This window comes from Rhinopithecus roxellana, chromosome 13, assembly GCF_007565055.1.
Source record: "Rhinopithecus roxellana isolate Shanxi Qingling chromosome 13, ASM756505v1, whole genome shotgun sequence".
Taxonomy (NCBI): Eukaryota; Metazoa; Chordata; class Mammalia; order Primates; family Cercopithecidae; genus Rhinopithecus; species Rhinopithecus roxellana.
This window is the reverse complement of record NC_044561.1, coordinates 60,814,569-60,824,532: the sequence shown is the minus strand read 5'-3', so window position 1 is coordinate 60,824,532 and position 9,964 is coordinate 60,814,569. Positions and strand designations below refer to the sequence as shown.

Here is a 9,964-nt window from a genome sequence, read left to right as displayed (position 1 = left end):
GAGGAATTACGTACCCAGCACAAAGAAACTAAAAATCTTGAAAAAAGAGTCGAAGAATTGACAGCTAGACTAATTAATGCAGAGAAGATCATAAACGAAATGACAGAGATGAAAACCATGACACGAGAAATACGTGACAAATGCACAAGCTTCAGTAACCGACTCGATCAACTGGAAGAAAGAGTATCAGCGATTGAAGATCAAATGAATGAAATGAAGCGAGAAGAGAAACCAAAAGAAAAAAGAAGAAAAAGAAATGAGCAAAGCCTGCAAGAAGTATGGGATTATGTAAAAAGACCAAATCTACGTCTGATTGGGGTGCCTGAAAGTGAGGGGGAAAATGGAACCAAGTTGGAAAACACTCTTCAGGATATCATCCAGGAGAACTTCCCCAACCTAGTAAGGCAGGCTAACATTCAAATTCAGGAAATACAGAGAACGCCACAAAGATACTCCTCCAGAAGAGCAACTCCAAGACACATAATTGCCAGATTCACCAAAGTTGAAATGAAGGAAAAAATGTTAAGGGAAGCCAGAGAGAAAGGTCGGGTTACCCACAAAGGGAAGCCCATCAGACTAACAGCAGATCTCTCGGCAGAAACTCTACAAGCCAGAAGAGAGTGGGCGCCAATATTCAACGTTCTTAAAGAAAAGAATTTTAAACCCAGAATTTCATATCCAGCCAAACTAAGTTTCATAAGTGAAGAAGAAATAAAATCCTTTACAGATAAGCAAATGCTTAGAGATTTTGTCACCACCAGGCCTGCCTTACAAGAGACCCTGAAGGAAGCCCTAAACATGGAAAGGAACAACCGGTACCAGCCATCGCAAAAACATGCCAAAATGTAAAGACCATCGAGGCTAGGAAGAAACTGCATCAACTAACGAGCAAAATAACCAGTTAATATCATAATGGCAGGATCAAGTTCACACATAACAATATTAACCTTAAATGTTAATGGACTAAATGCTCCAATTAAAAGACACAGACTGGCAAACTGGATAAAGAGTCAAGACCCATCAGTCTGCTGTATTCAGGAGACCCATCTCACATGCAGAGACATACATAGGCTCAAAATAAAGGGATGGAGGAAGATCTACCAAGCAAATGGAGAACAAAAAAAAGCAGGGGTTGCAATCCTTGTCTCTGATAAAACAGACTTTAAACCATCAAAGATCAAAAGAGACAAAGAAGGCCATTACATAATGGTAAAGGGATCAATTCAACAGGAAGAGCTAACTCTCCTAAATATATATGCACCCAATACAGGAGCACCCAGATTTATAAAGCAAGTCCTTAGAGACTTACAAAGAGACTTAGACTCCCATACAATAATAATGGGAGACTTCAACACTCCGCTGTCAACATTAGACAGATCAACGAGACAGAAAGTTAACAAGGATATCCAGGAATTGAACTCATCTCTGCACCAAGCGGACCTAATAGACATCTATAGAACTCTCCACCCCAAATCAACAGAATATACATTCTTCTCAGCACCACATCGCACTTATTCCAAAATTGACCACATAATTGGAAGTAAAGCACTCCTCAGCAAATGTAAAAGAACAGAAATTATAACAAACTGTCTCTCAGACCACAGTGCAATCAAACTAGAACTCAGGACTAAGAAACTCAATCAAAACCGCTCAACTACATGGAAACTGAACAACCTGCTCCTGAATGACTACTGGGTACGTAACAAAATGAAAGCAGAAATAAAGATGTTCTTTGAAACCAATGAGAACAAAGATACAACATACCAGAATCTCTGGGACACATTTAAAGCAGTGTGTAGAGGGAAATTGATAGCACTAAATGCCCACAAGAGAAAGCAGGAAAGATCTAAAATTGACACTCTAACATCACAATTAAGAGAACTAGAGAGGCAAGACCAAACACATTCAAAAGCTAGCAGAAGGCAAGAAATAACTAAGATCAGAGCCGAACTGAAGGAGATAGAGACACAAAAAACCCTCCAAAAAATCAATGAATCCAGGAGTTGGTTTTTTGAAAAGATCAACAAAATTGACAGACTGCTAGCAAGGCTAATAAAGAAGAAAAGAGAGAGGAATCAAATAGATGCAATAAAAAATGATAAAGGGGATATCACCACTGACCCCACAGAAATACAAACTACCATCAGAGAATACTATAAACGCCTCTACGCAAATCAACTAGAAAATCTAGAAGAAATGGATAATTTCCTGGACACTTACACTCTCCCAAGGCTAAACCAGGAAGAAGTTGAATCCCTGAATAGACCAATAGCAGGCTCTGAAATTGAGGCAACAATTAATAGCCTACCCACCAAAAAAAGTCCAGGACCAGATGGATTCACAGCTGAATTCTACCAGAGGTACAAGGAGGAGCTGGTACCATTCCTTCTGAAACTATTCCAATCAATAGAAAAAGAGGGAATCCTCCCTAACTCATTTGATGAGGCCAACATCATCCTGATACCAAAGCCTGGCAGAGACACAACAAAAAAAGAAAATTTTAGACCAATATCCCTGATGAACATCGATGCAAAAATCCTCAATAAAATACTGGCAAACCGGATTCAGCAGCACATCAAAAAGCTTATCCACCATGATCAAGTGGGCTTCATCCCTGGGATGCAAGGCTGGTTCAACATTCGCAAATCAATAAATGTAATCCAGCATATAAACAGAACCAAAGACAAGAACCACATGATTGTCTCAATAGATGCAGAAAAGGCTTTTGACAAAATTCAACAGCCCTTCATGCTAAAAACGCTCAATAAATTCGGTATTGATGGAACGTACCTCAAAATAATAAGAGCTATTTATGACAAACCCACAGCTAATATCATACTGAATGGGCAAAAACTGGAAAAATTCCCTTTGAAAACTGGCACAAGACAGGGATGCCCTCTCTCACCACTCCTATTCAACATAGTGTTGGAAGTTCTGGCTAGGGCAATCAGGCAAGAGAAAGAAATCAAGGGTATCCAGTTAGGAAAAGAAGAAGTCAAATTGTCCCTGTTTGCAGACGACATGATTGTATATTTAGAAAACCCCATCGTCTCAGCCCAAAATCTCCTTAAGCTGATAAGCAAGTTCAGCAAAGTCTCAGGATACAAAATTAATGTGCAAAAATCACAAGCATTCTTATACACCAGTAACAGACAAGCAGAGAGCCAAATCAGGAATGAACTTCCATTCACAATTGCTTCAAAGAGAATAAAATACCTAGGAATCCAGCTTACAAGGGATGTAAAGGACCTCTTCAAGGAGAACTACAAACCACTGCTCAGTGAAATCAAAGAGGACACAAACAAATGGAAGAACATACCATGCTCATGGATAGGAAGAATCAATATCGTGAAAATGGCCATACTCCCCAAGGTTATTTATAGATTCAATGCCATCCCCATCAAGCTACCAATGAGTTTCTTCACAGAATTGGAAAAAACTGCTTTAAAGTTCATATGGAACCAAAAAAGAGCCCGCATTGCCAAGACAATCCTAAGTCAAAAGGACAAAGCTGGAGGCGTCACGCTACCTGACTTCAAACTATACTACAAGGCTACAGTAACCAAAACAGCATGGTACTGGTACCAAAACAGAGATATAGACCAATGGAACAGAACAGAGTCCTCAGAAATAATACCGCACATCTACAGCCATCTGATCTTTGACAAACCTGAGAGAAACAAGAAATGGGGAAAGGATTCCCTATTTAATAAATGGTGCTGGGAAAATTGGCTAGCCATAAGTAGAAAGCTGAAACTGGATCCTTTCCTTACCCCTTATACGAAGATTAATTCAAGATGGATTAGAGACTTAAATGTTAGACCTAATACCATAAAAACCCTAGAAGAAAACCTAGATAGTACCATTCAGGACATAGGCATGGGCAAGGACTTCATGTCTAAAACACCAAAAGCAACGGCAGCAAAAGCAAAAATTGACAAATGGGATCTAATTAAACTAAAGAGCTTTTGCACAGCAAAAGAAACTACCATCAGAGTGAACAGGCAACCTACAGAATGGGAGAAAATTTTTGCAACCTACTCATCTGACAAAGGGCTAATATCCAGAATCTACAAAGAACTCAAACAAATATACGAGAAAAAAACAAACAACCCCATCAAAAAGTGGGGAAAGGATATGAACAGACATTTCTCAAAAGAAGATATTCATACAGCCAACAGACACATGAAAAAATGCTCATCATCACTCGCCATCAGAGAAATGCAAATCAAAACCACAATGAGATACCATCTCACACCAGTTAGAATGGCAATCATTAAGAAGTCAGGAAACAACAGGTGTTGGAGAGGATGTGGAGAAATAGGAACACTTTTACACTGTTGGTGGGATTGTAAACTAGTTCAACCATTATGGAAAACAGTATGGCAATTCCTCAAGGATCTAGAACTAGATGTACCATATGACCCAGCCATCCCACTACTGGGTATATACCCAAAGGATTATAAATTATTCTACTACAAAGACACATGTACACGTATGTTTATTGCGGCACTATTCACAATAGCAAAGACTTGGAATCAACCCAAATGTCCATCTGTGACAGACTGGATTAAGAAAATGTGGCACATATACACCATGGAATACTATGCAGCCATAAAAAAGGATGAGTTTGCGTCCTTTGTAGGGACATGGATGCAGCTGGAAACCATCATTCTCAGCAAACTATCACAAGAAGAGAAAACCAAACACCGCATGTTCTCACTCATAGGTGGGAACTGAACAATGAGATCACTTGGACTCGGGAAGGGGAACATCACACACTGGGGCCTATCATGGGGAGGGGGGAGGGGGGAGGAGGGAGGGATTGCATTGAGGAGTTATACATGATATAAATGATGAATTGATGGGTGCTGACGAGTTGATGGGTGCAGCACACCAACATGGCATAAGTATACATATGTAACAAACCTGCACGTTATGCACATGTACCCTAGAACTTAAAGTATAATAAAAAATAAAAAATAATAAAAAAAAAAAAAAAAAAAAAAAGAAAATGTGGCATATATACACCATGGAATACTATGCAGCCATAAAAAAGGATGAGTTTGTGTCCTTTGTAGGGACATGGATGCAGCTGGAAACCATCATTCTTAGCAAACTATCACAAGAACAGAAAACCAAACACCGCATGTTCTCACTCATAGGTGGGAACTGAACAATGAAATCACTTGGACTCGGGAAGGGGAACATCACGCACTGGGGCCTATCATGGGGAGGGGGGAGGGGGGAGGAGGGAGGGATTGCATTGGGGAGTTATACATGATATAAATGATGAATTGATGGGTGCTGACGAGTTGGTGGGTGCAGCACACCAACATGGCATAAGTATACATATGTAACAAACCTGCACGTTATGCACATGTACCCTAGAACTTAAAGTATAATTTAAAAAAAAAAAAAAAAAAAAGAAAAAAAAAATTACCAACACAAAAAAGTCCAGGAACAGACGGATTCACAGCAGAATTCTACCAGATATTCAAAGAAGAGTTGGTTCCAGTCCTATTGACACTATTCCACAAGATAAAGAAAGAAGGAACCCACCCAAATTCATTCTGTGAAGCCAGCATCACCCTAATACCAAAACCAGGAAAGGACATAACCAAAAAAGAAAACTACAGACCAATATCCTTGATGAACTTAGATGTTAAAATCCCTAACTAAATACTAACTAAGTGAACCCAACAACATATCAGAAAGATAATCTACCATGATAAAGTGGGTTTCATACCAGGGAAACAGGAATGGTTTAACATACGCAAGTCAATAAATGTGATATGCCATATAAACAAAATTAAACACAAAAATCACATAGTCATCTCAATAGATGCAGAGAAAGCACTGCACAAAATCCAGCATCCCTTTATGATTAAAACTCTCAGCAAAATCAACATACAAGGGACATACCTAAATGTAATGAAAGCCATCTACGACCAACCCACAGCCAACATAATACTGAATGGGGAAAAGTTAAAAGGATTCCCTCCAAGAACTGGAACAAGACAAGGATGTCCACTCCCACCACTCCTCCTCAACACAGTACTGGAAATCCTAGCCAGAGTAATCAGACAAGAGTAAGAAATAAAGGGCATCTAAATCGGTAAAGAGGAAGTCAAACTGTCATTGTCTGCTGACAGTATGATCATTTACCTAGAAAACATTAAAGACTCCTCCAGAAAGTTCCTAGAACTGATAAAAGAATTTGGCAAAGTTTCTGGATACAAAATTAATGTACACGAATCAGTAGCTCTTCTATACACCAACACAAACCAAGTGGAGAATCAAATCAAGAATTCAACCCCTTTTACAATAGCTGGAAAAAAAAATACTTGGGAATCTACCTAACCAATAAGGTGAAAGACATCTACAAGGAAAAATTCAAAACACTGCTGAAAGAAATCATAGACAATGCAAACAAATGGAAGTATATCCCATGCCCATAGATGGATAGAATCAATATTGTGAAAATGACCATACTGCCAAAAGCAGTTTTCAAATTCAACACAATCCCCATCAAAATATCATCATCATTCTTCACAGAATTAGAAAAAAAAATTCTAAAATTCATATGGAACTGAAAAAGGCCTGCATAGCCCAAGCAACACTAGGCAAAAAGAACAAATCTAGAGACATCACACTATCTGATTTCAAACTATACTATAAGGCCATAGTCACCGAAACAGCATGATACTGGTATAAAAACAGGCACATAGACCAATGGAACAGAATAGAGAACCCAGAAATAAACTCAAACACAGCCAACTGACCTTTGACAAAGCAAACAAAAACATAAAGTGGGGAAAGGACACCCTTTTCAACAAATGGTGCTGGGATAATTGGCTAGCCATGTGTAGGAAAATGAAACTGGATCCTCAACTCAAGACAGATTAAGGACTTAAATGTAAGACATGAAACTATAAGAATTGTACAAGATAACATTGGAAAAACCCTTCTAGACATTGGCTTAGGCAAGGATTTCATGACCAAGAACCCAAAAGTAAATGCAATACAAACAAAGATAAATAGTTGGGACTTAATTAAACTAAAGAGCTTTTGCACAGCAAAAGGAACAGTCAGCACAGTACATAGACAACCCACAGAGTGGGAGAAAATCTTCACAATCTATACATCTGATGACTAATATGCAGAATCTACAACAAACTCAAACAAATCAGTAAGAAAAAAACAAACGGTCCCATCAAAAAGTGAGTTAAAGACATGAACAGACAATTCTCAAAAGAAGATATACAAATGCCCAACAAACGTAGGAAAAAATGCTCAACATCACTAATGATCAGGGAAATGCAAATCAAAACCACAATGGGATACCACCTTACTCCTGCAAGAATGGCCATAACAAAAAAAAAAAGTAGACGTTGGCATGGATGTGGTGAACAGGGAACTTCTACACTGCAAGTGGGAATGTAAAGTAGTACAGCCACTATAGAAAATAGTGTGGAGATTCCTTAAAGAACTAAAAGTAGAACTACCATTTGATCCCGCAATCCCACTACTGGATATCTACCCAGAGGAAAAGAAGTCATTATACAAAAAAGATAATTGCACTTGCATATTTATAGCAGCACAATTTGCAATTGCAAAATTGTGGAACCAACCCAAATGTCCATCAATCAACGAGTGGATAAAGGAATTTTGGTATATTTATACAGTGGAATACTACTCAGCCATAAAAAGGAATGAATTAATGGTATTTGCAGAGACCTGGATGAGATTGGGCACTATTATTCTAAGTGAAGTAACTCAGGAATGGATAACCAAACACCGTATGTTCTCACTGATATGTGGGAGCTAAGTTATGATGATGCAAAGGCATAAGAATGACACGATGGACTTTGGGGACTCAGGGGGAAAGAGTGGGAAGGGGATGAGGGATAAAAGACCACAAATTGGGTGCTGTGTATACTACTCAGGTAACGGGTGCATCAAAATCTCACTAAAGAACTTACTCATATAACCAACCACCACCTGTACCCCAATAACTTATGGAAAAATTAAAAAGAAAAAAAGAAATTGCATCTACTGCTCTTTGGTCTTAGCCACAGAAGCAAGATGACAAAGGGAATGTCATAGTTTGGAAAGCCTCCCATTAAGATGCACACATTGTGCCCCTGCTGTGGGTCTAAGGCCTACCACCTTCAGAAGTAACCTGTGGCAAATGTGGCTACTCTGCCAAGTGCAAGAGGAAGTACAACTCGAGTGTCAAGTCTAAAAGACAAAATACCACTGGGACTGGTGAAGTGAGGCACCTAAGAATTGGGTACCACAGATTCAGCCATAGATTCCGTGAAGGAGCAACACCTAAACCAAAAAAGACAACCATTGCAGCATCCAGCTCATCTGAAGAATTTCAATGATTAGTCATGCAGTAAATGTTCTGGTTTTTAAATTTTTTAAAAAAGAAAAAGAAACTGCATCTACCTCATAACCTAGCAATGAAACAATTACAATCGGATACCTCAACCCCTCACCCTTGTTCAATGAGCTATCAAACTTTTGGTTCAAAATGTTTGCTTATTGTACTTCAACAAAAAGATTTTTTAAAAGAATCCATATCCCAACTCCAAAGATGACAAATGAGACAAAGCCAAAATGAAAAACATTCTATTAGAAAGATAGGACTTTTAAAATGTCAATGTCATAAAAGACAGAAATTAAAAGTAAAGACAAAGATTAAGGGAGACTAAAAAAAAATAACCATTAAAATCAGTGCACGCTCCTCGACTGGGCTACTCTATAAGTGAGAAAAAAATGTTATGAAGGACAGGTTGGGGTCAATTCATAAACTGGAATACAGACAGTGGATTGAATAGATGTGAGAAATTTTCTTTAGTTTGACAACTGTACTGCTGTTGTGTAGATGAATGTCCTTGTTTTTAGACAGTGATCAGGTTCAGAAAAATATGTGTATATGTGAAGAACAAGAGATGAAGCCAATGGAACAAAATGTAGGTGAATGTGGGTGAAGAGTATACAGGTGTTCTTTGTGCTGTTCTCACAACTGTTATCTTGAAATTCTTCTAAATAAAACGTTTTTTAAATGTTTGTCCAAAATGGCTATGCTTTATTGTAATAAATGTATTCATCTGCTTTAAATTGATAGTGACATTGCTTTGGAAAATCAATAGGATTACGGTATTGAACATGAGAAGTGGTCCAATAATATATGTTAAATGAATCAATGAGCAACCAACTGGAGATTCAGCTAATGCAATCAGAGTTATTTGCAGTTCACATCACATCACAGTCCAATATGAGGCACTGGGAGGAAGGGAAGACTCTGTCTTATACTCACAGTTTAGGGGCCCAGGGTCCTTCCCAACAGAGGCTTCATTCTCCTTTGGTGTCCCAGAGTCCTCTGTAATCAGCCAAGAGCTTAAGAGAATTGCACATGGGAGGTTCCCTATGTGTCAGTCTGAAAATGGTCTCATCATTTCTGCTTGCTATGTCCCAGAACTCTCACATGGCTACACCTATCTGCAAGGGAGTCTAAAAGTATGTTCTACCTGGGGGCTCAGGATAAAGAAGAGAATACAGGTGCTGGCGAGCACTAGCATCTTGGCTGCAATTAGTATGTTATTTCATAAAGATTTGGGGACACTTAGTTAAAAAATAGACAGAAGGAATAACTCCTCTTGAGAAAAGCTAGCTCAGAAAATTATACACGTAAATCTTGAAACCAAAGACCCCACCTTGCTGTCTCTCTCTCTCTTTCTCTCTCTAGCTATCTCTCTCTCTCAAACTCTTTCTTCTCAAGGAGGACAAATAGCCAAGAGGTTAAAGTAAAATTAAATTAGGAAGGAACTGAATATCAGAAACAGTTTTAAGAAAGCAGTCATGGAATTTCTTCTGTTAGGGGTATCATGGCATTAAGAATCGAAATACAGGGTCACTGCTGCCTGCAAAAGCTGGGCTGAAGCTCAAGCAT

General features: G+C 38.6%; 1 pseudogene; it reads left to right on the top strand.

Annotated features, from left to right (window-relative positions):
* Window positions 1–8,088: 8,088 nt before the first annotated feature.
* LOC115892890 lies at window positions 8,089–8,408 on the top strand (annotated as a pseudogene).
* Window positions 8,409–9,964: the final 1,556 nt, after the last annotated feature.